Genomic DNA, 14026 nt, shown 5'->3' with positions numbered 1-14026 from the left:
CACTTCTAAATTGATTCCCCATTGATATTAGCATTCGAATCGCAAAAACAAAGCATATAGATTGTTTAAAATTAAACAGACCCTAAGGTGATTACATTATTAAAGTTTTTGTTTTGTTTTTTGGTTGTTAAAAGACAGAAGCTCAACCTTAACAGGCCAAAAAAAAAAAAAAAAATGCTAGTAATTTGGGGAAGAAACTTACTTAGTATCGGAGGACTAGCTTCAGGAAGCAGAGCACCTTTGTGTACCTTGAGGGCTGACCCCAGCTTCCTGATGCTTCCAGGATTTTCTCTCCAACCACAGCTTTTCTCTGCTTAGCTTCAGTCTTTCCCACCAAGGACGATGCATACAGGTGATTACAGAAGTCAAAATTCATGACCTTCACGTATTCACATAATAAGCATCAGACAAAACAATTATTTTAAAATTATAATCACGAGCGAAATGCTAAGCAACAGAGTGATTTCACGGAAGGAGGAAACAGGATAATGATGTTTTTGTTCTATAGTCAAAGTATGGAACAAAAATGTTTTGAAAAACGTTTTCCTTGAAAGTTTCTTAAATCACTTGAAAAGTATATTATATGTGGTTTGATGTATTCAACGCTGAATACATACAAATGACAGAGGTATGCAGTAATGTATAGAACATAATGAAGAATGCACATGCAAAACAGACATTTCCAGATTTTTACTTACATGAAAAAGAGATGAGGCCGGGTGAGGTGGCTCTTGCCTGTAATCCTGCATTTGAGAGCCCAAGGGAAGTGGATCACCTGAGGCCAGGAGTTTGAGACCAGACTGGCCAACGAGGTGAAACTCCATCTGTAATAAAAAATGCAAAAATTAGCTGGGTGTGGTGGCACGTGCCTGGAATCCCAACTATTCAGGGGGGCTGAGTCAGGAGAATCTCTTAAACCCAGGAGGCGGAGGTTGCAGTGAGCAGAGATCACACCACTGCACTCTAGCCTGAGCAACAGAACGAGACTGTCTCAAAAAAAAAAAAAAAGAGAGAGAGTGAAAAATAAACAAAAGGATAAATAAATAAAGGAAGACTGCAGATGGTTTCTCCTAGCTACAGTTAGGGAGAAGGGCAGTGTTCATTCTTCAGTCTCACATTCTCCCTGGGGTGTGTCTCACTGAAGGAAAGGCTGGGAGGAGTCACCTGTACCGTTTTGACTGTTGATTTCCTCTCAATTCTCTAAATTCCACACTCTCACTAAGGGGTCTTGGAAAAACCGATTTAACCTTTCTGTACCTCAGATATAAAACTAGGGCAATGACAGAACATACCTCATAGTTTTATTGTGATGAATAAATAGAATAATACATGCAAAGTATTTAGAACAGTGCCAGGCATCATTACTACCACAACTGTTTGCAGTAGAACAAAACCAGCAGGGCCTCTGCTCTCTGGGGACTTTTATTTTATTGGTTTCCTTTTTCTTTTTCTTTGAGATGGAGTCTTGCTCTGTTGCCCAGGTTGGAGTGCAGTGATCTCTGGTCACTGCAACCTCTGCCTCCTAGGTTCAAGCAATTCTCCTGCCTCAGCCTCCTGAGTAGCTGAGACTACAGATGTTCACCACCACACCCAGCTATTTTTTTTTTTTTTGGAGACAGAGTTTCGTTCTTGTTACCCAGGCTGGAGTGCAATGGCGCGATCTCGGCTCACTGCAACCTCCACCTCCTGGTTTCAGGCAATTCTCCTACCTCAGCCTCCTGAGTAGCTGGGACTACAGGCACGCGCCACAATGCCCAGCTAATTTTTTGTATTTTTAGTAGAGATGGGGTTTCACCATGTTGACCAGGATGGTCTCGATCTCTTGACCTCGTGATCCACCCACCTTAGCCTCCCAAAGTGCTGGGATTACAGGCTTGAGCCACAGTGTCCAGTCTGGCTTTCATTTTGTTTGTTTCCTCTTCACTCCCAGTTTTTGTTTTATTTCTTTGGTTTTTAGTCACCTTCTGAATGATCTGCACCTGATGGAGAGAAGGCATCTTGTTTTTGTTTGTTGTTTCGTTTTGTTTTGAGACAGGGTATCACTATGTTGACCTGGCTGGACCTGAACTCCTGGGCTCAAGGCAATCCTCCCACTCAGCCTCCTGATTAGCTGGGACCACAGACACACACCTCTATACCTGGCTAGAAAGATGCTTTTGATTCCTTCTTCAGAAGTCACACTCCATTATCACTTAATCAACAAATATTTATTAAGTAACTCCTATGGGTGAGGCATGATTCAAGTTGCTTCAGATGTAGCAGAAAACAAATCAGCACAAATCCCCACCTTCATGGTCTTATGTTCCCATGGAAGAAGGGAAATAAGAAGGAAAAAATGTCAAACATTGGCTGGGCGTGGTGAGTCACACCTGTAACCCCAGCACTTCCGGAGGCTGAAGCAGGCAAATCATGGGGTCAGGAGTTTGAGACCAGACTGGCCAACATGGTGAAACCCCGACCTTACCAAAACACACACACACACACACACACACACACACACACACACACACACACAAAATTAGCTGGGCATAGTGGCAGGTGCCAGTAATCCCAGCTACTCGGGAGGCTCAAGCAGGAGAATTGCTTGAAGCTGGGAGGCAGAGGTTGCAGTGAGCTGAGATCGTGCCACTGCACTCCAGCCCGGGGGGCAGAGTGAGGCTCCATCTCAAAAAAAAAAAAAAAAAAGGCATGTTCTGCTCCCCAGCTTATACTTCACATTCCATTGTGCTTCTCCCCTCTCCTGCTGCAGCTTACACTTGTCTTAATACTTTTTTTTGACAAATCTTATGATATTCAGATAGCAGTCTGATCACACATGGTCGAAGAACACTCAAATAATAAATCAAATATAATCATATGTTAAAGGCTGGTCTTCAAACATGAGAGCTGTTGATGCCCCACTTGCCTATGATCTCTTCCACACAAACCACATCCACACCCCAGCGATCACCAAATCATTCAGTCACAGCTTCCTTAACTGTGAGCTGTTGGAAGGGACCAGTCTGAGCACGATTGACTATTGTTTTCAGGCTCTGACTAGCTCTAGGCATCTCAGCAGGGGTGGGAGGAACCAGCTCAACCTTGGCATAGTACCAAAATGTGGCCAGTCCAGGCTTTGGAGAAGTCACAGTGGAGTCCCCCAGCACCCGGGACTTCTCTGCAAGGTTATGGGTGAATTGGGCTATGGTTCTGGGATGGAAAATCCATTGCCCCAAATGGCCGGCTGAATGTCTATCCGCAACTTCTTGGTGCCACCTCCTCAATGTAAACTTTTCCCTCATTTTGGTTTTTATTTGCAAATACCCCGAGTTTTCCCAGAGTTTCAGGCAGCTTCCTTGCTTTTTGGCCTCATCGTTTGCAAGTGACTTGTTCCTCTGCTGCATGTGCTGTGATATTTTTCTCTTCTTTCTTTTTTGAGACAGAGTCTCATTCTGTCACCCCGGCTGGAGTGCAGTGGTGCACAATCTTGGTTCACTGCAACCTCTGCCTCCCAGGCTAAAGTGATCTTCCCACCTCAGCCTCCCGAGTAGGTGGGATTACAGGCATGCGCCACCACATCCAGCTAATTTTTGTATTTTTTTGGTAAAGACAGGTTTTTCATCCTGTTAACCAGGTTGGTCTCAAATTTCTGACCTCAACTGATCCGCCTGCTTTAGCCTCCCATAGTGCTGGGATTACTGGTGTGAGGTACTGCGCCCAGCATGCTGTGATGTTTTTCCTTGGTGCCGGTTCCGTTTCTTAAGCTGGGGAAACTTGAGTGGGGAATTCCATCTCCCACTTGGTTCTTTCAGAGTCCCTTCTTTTGGTGCAGGCAACAAATCCTAATTTAGCATCACTTGTGATTACAATTAATGTGCTGTTTACTCCCTCTTCCAGATCATTAATGAAGATGTTAAATGAGACCAGAATGAAACCGTGTCCCCATGGCATTCTGCTAGACACCTTCCAACAACTTGACACTCTGCCATTTGCTGTTTCATTACCCTTTGTTTACCTTGTGAGCTCAGGCCCTTGCTTTCAAAGAGGCAGAAAGCTTGCTATTTCTATTGCTGTATAGATGCCACTTAAAGGTGGCATATTAAAACCTGGCAGATTGTAAATGCATCCTTTTGAGTTTGAGTTAAATGTGGATTATGAATAGAGCATTGTCAGTAAATGCTGTTGCTCTCCCTCCTCTCAGATGCTTTTGTTTGCTCTTGACTTTCTGCAGCTGTTGTCTTTCTGTGAGCAGAGAAGAGTAGATGTTTGTTGTATGTAAAGATACTGCTTACATCAGCTTAACTATGAGCATGAAGTTACACTGTTGCCTGTGGAAGATGTGGTAGACAGATTGCATTCATGGCTCTAGTTCCTCTCTCCTCCCCATTTCCATGCCCTATACTGATAAAACTTTGCAGTACCCTCCCACTCTGACTCTGTCCAGCCATGTGACTTTCTTTGACAAATGAGATTTCAGCAGACATAATGCAAGCATAAGCTTGGAAAAAAGCACTGCGTGTCTGCTTGCACTCCTGAGCCTCCACCATTGCTCTGAAAACATACCCAGGAGAGCCTATTGGAACACAGTACCCAGAACAGAGCCCCAATCCCTCCAGCTGACCAGCCAGGACCAGCCTAGATCTTCTGACAACTGGATGACCTTCAGATACGTGAGTGAAAACAGCAGAACCTGCAAGCCGACCACCACCAGATGTGTGAGCAATAAGTATATTGCTTTTGAGGTCTTGTTTGTTACACAGCATCAGCTCTGGCAGTAAATAGCTGATGTAATAGCACACATTTGGAGTCCTATGGATGGGGAACTCATTGATCTTCTAAAGGTTTTCTACATGGTGGGTCACAGACATGATCCTTTACATGAAAGGAGAGGGAAAAGTTTTCTAAATAGAGACTCAGAAGGAAAAACAGGCTCCAGTGTCTGCAGTAACCTTTAAGAAACAAGGAGCAAGGGAGAAAAAGAACCTCCATGGAGACTTACAGAATTTGCAGGGCACTAAACAAAACTCCTCTTTCTTTTCTCTCTCTCTCTGTTTTTTTTTTTTTTTTTTTTAAGAGGAAACAAGGTCTCAATGTGCTGCCCAGGTCTCAAATTCCTGGGCTCCAGTAATCTTTCCACTGTGGTCTCCCAAATTGCTGGGATTATAGGCATGAGCCACTGCACCTGGCCTCCTTTTCCAATGAAGACAGGAAAGAAAAGTGAAGAGCCACCTAAGCACAAGAGTGCACTGACTCTCCCCTAACCCTAGGCGCTGGTTTGCTATTTCATTTTCAGACACTTGCCTCTGAAACTGTCACATCACTCAGACTGCAGCTGAAAAATGCTCCTCTGTTACACCATTGTTACAGGAGAGGGGCTCCGATCCAGACCCCAAAAGAGGGTTCTTGGATCTCGTGCAAGAAAGATTTCAGGATAAGTTCATACAATAAAGTGAAAGCAAGTTTATTAAGGAGTAAAAGAATGGTTGCTTTATAGACAGAATGCCCTAAGGGCTGCTGGTTGCCCATTTTAATGGTTATTTTTTCATCATCTACTAAACAAGGAGTGGATTATTCATGTCTCTCCTTTGTAGACTATGTAGGGTAAGTTCCTGATGTTGCCAAGGCACCTGTAAACTATCGTGGCGCTGGTGGAGTGTAGTCGTGAGGAGACCAGAGGTCACTCTCGTGGCCATCTTGGTTTTGGTGGGTTTGGGGTGGCTTCTTACTACACCCGTTTTATTAAAAAGATCTTTATGACCTGTATCTTGTATTGACTTCCAATCTCATCCTATAACTTAGAATGTCTTAACTGTCTGGGAATGCAGCCCAGTAGGTCTCTGCCTCATTTTACCCAGCTCCTATTCAAGATGGAGTTGCTCTGGTTCACACACCAGTGACACTGAGACAGATGGCTTTACTAAGATGGGTGAAGCCTGGAAAAGGAGTTTCTATTCTTTACCCTGAGTGGAGCACACACTTCTTAAGTGCACAGGCTTCTGAAGACATAGCCTCTAATTGCTCCCTGGGCCTTTAAAAAATTTTTTTTTTTAGTTTTCGGAGACCAAGTCTGGCTTTGTCATCTAGGGTGAAATGCAGCAATCTCAGCTCACTGCAGCCTCCACCTCCTGGGTTCAAGCGATTTTCCTGCTTCAGCCTCCTGAGTAGGTGGGATTACAGGTGTGCACCACCACACCTGGCTAATTTTTGTATTTTTGGTACAGATGTGGTTTCATCATGTTGGCCAGGCTGGTCTCGAACTACTGGCCTCAAGTGATCTGCCCACCTCGGCCTCCCAAAATGCTGGAATTACACATGTGAGCCACCATGTCCAGCCCCTGGGGCTTTTCTTACTCAGCAACCCTCTAGGCTGCCTTTTCACTGCGGATGCCCAACCTTAGAATGGGCAAAGTGTGGCCCCCAGCCAGCAGCCTGGGCATTACCCAGGAGCTCATCAGATGTGCAGAATCTCTAGAGCCCACCCACACCTACTGAATCCAAACTGACATTTCACCAGAACTGCAGGGAATTTGTGTGTGCGTTAAAGTTCAAGAAGCAGGAGATGTAGAGCTGGAGATGTAGACCCTCCTGAGCAGGGTCTCAGGAGATGCAGAGCTGGAGATGTAGACCCTCCCGAGCAGGGTCTCAGGAGATGCAGAGCTGGAGATGTAGACCCTCCCGAGCAGGGTCTCAGGAGATGTAGAGCTGGAGATGTAGACCCTCCCGAGCAGGGTCTCAGGAGATGTAGAGCTGGAGATGTAGACCCTCCCGAGCAGGGTCTCAGGAGATGTAGAGCTGGAGATGTAGACCCTCCCGAGCAGGGTCTCAGGAGATGTAGAGCTGCTCTGGAAGGACAAATCATTTATTTCGGGGTCCATACTCTCCTCTAGGTGGTGAGTTCTTAAGGGGAGAATGATAGCTTGTGAGTCTTTGTATCCCCATCACCAAGCACTGCGCCTAAATGTAATAGGAGCTCAAAACTAATTTGCTGAACTGCAGTGAGCTGATGTAACTGAACAGCCAGGCTCGTCAAGCTTACTCCCCTATCTCATGGACAGGACTTTTCTCTCCAGGATTCCTGAGCTCCCTGGAGCAGCGACCACCTTGAAGGTGCCAATTGTCAAAACATGGCAACCCCCACCCCCAAAATCTCTGCCCACTCCATATATTTAGGTTTGAACATTGGAATATAAAGCAACATCCAGTGCATTTGAATAAGTGAGTTTGGGACCGGCATCCTGCATCTATTACAATGTCAATGTGGAACTTAAATTAGGGCCCTACTAAAAAATTTGCCAGGGCCTTCAACATCGGACTCAGAAATAGAGCAGTGGGCAGGGAGGGAGGAGGAAGGTAAGAAAACAGGGAGCGTGGCAATGGGGGAGGGAGAGGAAAGAAAAAATAGGCTAGGGCTTATGGGACCTAAATTTTACCTTCTTATTTTCTAGTGGAACTTGGAATTTTTCACCCCCTCTCACGGTATCATTGACATTAAATATCCAATCTTCTCTGCCCCACATCAACTTGAGTAATATACCACAGCCAAGGTTGGCTGCATCTGCTCTCTTCCTCCTTACTCAATTCAAGTTAAGAATGCTCACACCATACATTACTACTGGGATTTTTTAAATGATTTATTTTGCTACACAATTCAGACCTTTGAACCAGGCTGGATGCTGGGTGCTTTGTTGACACAGTAGTTAGGGATAAAAGGGGAGTTTGGGGGATTGCAGAATTCTGACTTTCTATAAATCACTAATTTTATTGTAGTAAATAGAGGTCACCGCCTGGAACTTCAACAGCCTGCCTTGAAAAATGGCATGAAACTATCAATGTCCATCAAAAGAGAAAAAAATAGGACAAAGAGAGTGGAGGGGGAAAGACATTTTCCCAGTTTTAGCCAAGGCTGCATCAAGAATATGGCTAGTATGGTCAAAGCCACTTTTAAGAGGTGGCCCAGAAACTTCCTATTGCTTCTTTGAGCACATTGTCTCTTGCCCCTGCCCTAGATAAGAGGCTAAAGGCAAAGAATGTGGCAAAGTAGCTGGGGTGAGGGGAGCCTTGGACATTCCATTCTGTCATGAGCTTAGAAGGCCTAAGCCAGAAGGGAGAAACTGAAGAGTGCACTCCAAAACTGTGCCCGAGTCCGTTGAGAGTAATTACAACAGATACCACATATGGCAGGGGCTGTAAGCATGGAGTGGGAGCCCTGGGGGGAAGGTCAATGGCTGGGGAGAGTCTGCTAAACTGAGAAACTCTAGGTCGAGTAACTCCCTTCTTTCTTTTCTGTTCTTCTGTTTTTTCTTTCCTTGTTTGATTTGATTCCATTCTGGGGCACACGTGCAGGACGTGCAGGTTTGTTGCATAGGTAAACACGTGCCATGGTGGTTTGCTGCACTTATCAACCCATCACCTGAGTGTTAAGCCCAGTATGCATTAGCTATTTTTCCTGATGTTTTCCCTTCCCACACCCTTCTTTCTTTTGTGTGTGTGTGTGTGTGTGTGTGTGTCCAGTCTCACTGTGTCTCCCATACTGGAGTGCAGTGGTGCAACCTCAGCTCACTGCAACCTCTCTCTCCCGAGCTCAAGCGGTACTTCCACTTCAGCCTCCTGAGTGAGACTACAGGTGCATGTCACCACGCCAGGCTAATTTTTGAATTTTTTTGTAGAGAAGGGGTTTCACCGTGTTGCCCAGGCTGCCTCACTTCTAGGGTGTAAGACGCAAGTGGAAGTCCCTGGAAAGTCTTCCTTTCTTGTATAAAAAAGCAAAGTCTTGCTAGGAGAGAGTGTGTCCTTTGCTCCTTTGCCATTCCCCCCTTCTTTTCCTGCCTGAAACACAGAGGCCGTAGCTTGTTGTGCAGAAGCCTTCTTGAGATCATAAGGACCACACACTTCATGCTTAAAGATAGCAGAGCAGCAAGGCTGAGGCGCCTCGGTCCCTGCTGGCACCACTGCCCAGCCTCACTGCCAGCCCTGGACATCTGGCTGCATGAAAAAAATTAACCCCTTACTTACCTAAGCTATAGTGGTCATGTTTTCTACTATACACACAGTGACATGCTACCCCAGCTCTATCCATAGTTGCTGTATAGGAATGCTGGCTTGGTGTCACAAGATTTTCTGATTTTTCAAGAGAAGATGTAATTCTGGACTTTTTTAAAATACAAAATTTCCCAGTTGGCGGTTGGTAGTCAATCCCAATAGAGACAATGAATTGAATTTTTTGAAGACACACTTCCAATTTGTGATTTCCGATTTATACAACGTTTACTCTGGGCCAGATGCTATGCTAAGCATTTTATATAGATGATCACATTAAATCCTTTTTTATATATAGTTGAAGAAACTGAGACTCAGAAGTGTAGCTAACTTGCCCAAAGCTGTGTAGTTGTAGAGAAAGAGCCATTATTTCAGCTCATGCCTGACTTCGGAGCAGGCATTGCTAATTACGATGGAGTCAATCCTCTATTGCCACCTAATGCTGCTTACAATCCACTTCAAAACTCAGTGGCTTACAACCAGAATTTACTCTCATGCTAAAGCAGGAAAAAGGCCATCAAACAAACCTCTCGAACAACGAACTGGGAAGAAAGGGGTGATTTATTCGGCCGGGAGCAAGGCGGCATAGTTACCTGATAGCCAACCTCCGCTCACAAAGAAAGTCCCTGCCCTTTTAAAGGCTTACACCCCTAGAAATTACACGTGACAAGGTCTTGGGCTTACAATTCTAGAATTTACATGTGAAAGGGTCTTGAGCCACGGAGTAGGTGTGGGATATGTGACTTAGGTAGGGGTTTGATTGTGTTTAAGTAAAAACAATGCCTTCTGGAAAGATTCCTACAGACCATGCCTGTGATCTATAGGAGGGCGATTAAAGGTGGCACCCAGTTTGCCAGCCTTTACTTCTCCTATTGAAATGCAATGTGGAAGTCAAGGGGGAGGTGGTCTTAGAGGCTTAAGGGTGATTAAGGGTCTCCTTCCTCAATGCTGAGGGTTCTGTAGGATGACTGTGGTTTGGGTGATCCAGGTTGGGCTCAGCTGCACGCCTCTGCTTCAAGCTGTGATTCCTGTAGGATAGGATCTAGGCTGGAAGTCGGGTTCAAGTCCACTCTATGTGTTTTCATTCTGAAAGGGCAGTCGCTGTGCAGGGTAAGCTCTTCCCTTGGGAGAATACCAGAATGTAACAATCAAGCCATCATCGGTGAGTGCATTTAAGGTCTCTAGTCATATTGTGTCTACTAGCATTCCATTGATCAAAAGAGGCTACGATGCTTAGCCCAACATGTGTGGAACAGGGACATATATTTGGCCCACAGAGGGCGGGAGAGCGAGCATTGCTCAACAGTGATCCAAACAATCGCAACTATTCTACACAGTCTCAGGAAAAGCTGGCTTTCATTTCGATGAAACAAAGACTCCTTTTTTCCCCCCGCAACTGCCTGTTCTCGAAAATGGCAAATGGTGCAAGGACTGGTAAGAAGGGCACAAAGCCATCCAAATCCATCTGAAATCAGTTCATTTCAGAGATACCATTACCTTCTGGTGGTCTTACGCCCTGGAAATGGTGGTCGGTCCAGCTCTAGCTTCTGGAAGGCAACTGGCAGGAGGTGGGGAGGAGTTGGTGGGAAGGTAGCCCCGCTTCTCGTTGGGGAGGAGCTTTCATCTGGGTCTGGTTCTCCGCTGTAGAAGCTATGCTTGGAGACTTCCGGGTGTTTCCTGTCCTGGTTCCCGCCTTGTTCTTTCTCTTTTCTCCCATCCTCATTTGTGTTTCCAGTCCTCCTTCTCCAACATTCCAGAATATTAATTCATCCATTCAATGAACAGGAATTTACTGACCACCTCCTTTGTGCCAACGGCTGTTCTTGATGCCAGGGAAACAGTGAGGACAGGATTGAACCCATCCCTGTTTCCATCTGAGCTACTTCTGGTAAAGGCTGGCAAATAACAAGTAAATACAACAAAAGGCATAATTTGGGAGAGTGAGAAGTGCTCCCAAGGGCAGACAGAATGGAGAGGGGAGCAAGGAAAGGGAAGGAGGGTGGAGGAGAAGGGGCCCAGCCTCTCAGTACCTGACTAGGCTCACCTTTCACGGTTGGCTTCTTCCTGAAGCTGGGAGCTGCTTCAGGCAGGGGCCACAATTGATTCAGCAGTGTCCAAGGTCAGATGTAAAGCTTCCCCAAATGCTGCTGGGCAGCAGATTAAACCACAGTGTCTTGAAATACTCTCATGGTGTCTTTGTGAGCAAGACCCGCTGCCTCCAAGTGTCCTGCCGGTTATGTTGATCATGCGTGTGGGAGGTGAGGGATGGCATGTACATGGAAGGGGAGCCTATAGCCAAGGGCAAGGGAGAGAGCCACCAACAGCTTCTCTACTCCCTTTTATGGGGTAGACTGGGTGGTCCCTCCCTGTACACAGCTTCATGCCGAGATCTGGATGTGCTGCATTAGAACACCTGGTGCCTCAGTTTCCTGGAGGGATGCAACCAACCTTATCAGGTTCTCTAGAGCAGAGATTCTCAACAGAGTGAGAAATTATTTTGCCCTGCCATACCCATCTCAGGGAACATTTGGCAATGGCTGGAAACATTTATGATGATCACAACTCAGGGAGGGAGTGTACTGGCATTTAGTGGATAGGGGCCAGGGATGCCACCAAACATGCCACAGTGCACAAGGTGGAATTATCTGGCCCACACTGTCACTAGTGCCTGGGTGCCCCGGGGCCATGCTCGTTAGCTACCACCCCTCGTGCATCTGTGCAGGGGCTCAATTTAATTTCTCTATATTATTTTGTTTGAGAATGGGTGAAAAATGCACATCGCAACATTCCAAAAGAACAATATGGGTCAAGGTGAAAATGCCTGTCTCTTCCAGGCTTGTTAATAGTTCTCCTTCTTCCTCCCCACCCCTACTCCCAGCTCCTTGTGCTTCTCCTTCCAGACATACTCTGCCTATTAGTGCCCCACCTAATATTCTCTCATCTCTCGCCTTGGCACAACAAAGGCTGTTCTCAGTGACTACCTGAGGTTTCCTGCCTGGGGGCTTTTTGTTCTGGCCCTGGAGCACCTTTGGTTCACTGGAATTGCCCAAGGATTAATGCTGCTGGAAGTAGCCCACAACCAAAGACAGGTGAAAAGTTGGTGGATAAATGCCCCAGCTTGCCTTGGGTGAGATAACTCTGAAGGGAATTCTTTTTTTGTTTTGAGACAGAGTTTCACTCTTTTGTCCAGGCTGGAGTGCAGCGGTGCAATCTCGGCTCACTGTAACCACCACCTCCCAGGTTCAGGTGATTCTCCTGCCTCAGCCTCTAGAGTAGCTGGGATTTCAGGAGCTTGCCACCACACCCAGCTTTTTTTTAATTTTTAGTAGAGCTGGGGGTTTCACCATGTTGGCCAGGCTGGTCTTGAACTCCTGACCTCAGGTGATCTGCCCGCCTTGGCCTCCCACAGTGCTGGGATTATAGGCATGAGCAATGCACCCAGCCCGAAGGGACTTCTACACTGTGGGTGGGTTTTCCTCTGCAGGATTGCCGTCCAGTTGCCCTCAGTAGTAACGTTCTTGGTATTTTCCCTTAATTGACTACCTTTTCTTCCTTACCTTACTTCTCCACTCTGCTACTGGAATTTCCTGGGATTGCAAGCAAACATAAAGAGTTAGATTCTGGAGGAATCCAAGCTAAGAGACAGTTCTCTACATCTGTCTATCTACACATACATACCTATGTATACATATGTATACATGTATATGTATATACACACACATATACACATGTGTATGTGTAGTATATATGTGTATATATATATATGGTTTTTACACAAATAACATTCTACATCCTGCTTTTTCACTTAATTATATATCTTGGTGGTGTTCCTTGTCAGTATAGAGAGCTATTAATATCTCATTGTCTCTTTTGACATTCTATTTCATTATATAGATATACCATATCTTACCAGCATCTACATAGATTTTCATCTTCTGTGTTTATCAGTGCCCTTTAAGTGACCATACACATTTGATATAACTTCTTCCAGAGTCATGAGAGGTCTGTGTTTAACATTTTGATAGACATTGCCAATTCTTTATAAAGCCTACACAAATTTATGGCTTCTCACCAGCGAAGCATGAGTTGAAACTTGGTGCTAAAAAGATGAAACCAAATGTTTAGGTTGCCTTTGTCCTTGCTTTGGTCTCTGCTCAAAGCATGTCTCTCTTCTGTACCTCGGAAGTAAGCATGAGCATGGAACTCCCAGGCTGTGGAATCCCAGGTGAATGAACGCAGCCTGGAGGCACTCAGTGGTGTGCCTGAGGTGTGGACACATGTACACACGGCAAACCCCTTGCTCTCCAGAGGTTAGAATCCTTGTTGGTTACATGGTATGGAGAAACAAAGTTGTGAACACCTCAAAGATGAAGTTTCGGAATCAGACCCAATAGTGAGATATTGAAGGGATATACACATTTCCCTTGATAGGCCCCTTGCCATTGAATAGTGGCAAATACTAATACATTCTGAGTGCTCACTATGTGCCTGGCTGAGATCCAGATGCATTCCTTGCACCTTCTTATCATCTCACAGAAACCCTATGTTGAAGGTGATGCTCTTATTCCTGTCTTTTAATGAGGATACTGAATGACAAAGATATTAATTAACCACTTAGCAGATGGAAGCTATTGGAAGTCTAACCCAAACTGCCTGGGTTAAAATCCTGGTGGTCTCTCTTATGAGTTGGGTAGCCTTACACAAGACGCCCTTCCTCTCTTCAGTGCTTCTGTTTTGTCCTGGTAAAATGAAGACATTCCTGTGAAGATGAGATAAGTTAACAGATAAAAGTGCTCAGAAAAATGTGGCTATCTAATCATTGCCTATAAGACTCTTGAAGCCGGAATTTTAGTCACTGTATTTTATAGTATCCCACTGGTTGGGTTCATTTTTCCTTTTTTTTTTTTGAGCTCTGTCGCCCAGGCTGGAGTATGGTGGCGCGATCCCACCTCACTGCAACCTCTGCCTCCCGGGTTCAGGTGATTCTCCTGCCTCAGCCTCCTGAGTAGCT

The 14026-nt window shown here is 45.5% G+C and overlaps 1 pseudogene; it reads right to left on the bottom strand.

The window, feature by feature from the left end:
- Window positions 1–2873: 2873 nt before the first annotated feature.
- Window positions 2874–3383, bottom strand: LOC128931507 (ATP synthase F(0) complex subunit g, mitochondrial pseudogene; annotated as a pseudogene).
- Between the last annotated feature and the right edge of the window lie 10643 nt (window positions 3384–14026).

Source organism: Callithrix jacchus, chromosome 3 (assembly GCF_049354715.1).
Source record: "Callithrix jacchus isolate 240 chromosome 3, calJac240_pri, whole genome shotgun sequence".
Lineage (NCBI taxonomy): Eukaryota > Metazoa > Chordata > Mammalia > Primates > Cebidae > Callithrix > Callithrix jacchus.
The sequence above is the reverse complement of the archived record's forward strand: the minus strand, read 5'-3'. Positions and strand labels throughout refer to the sequence as shown.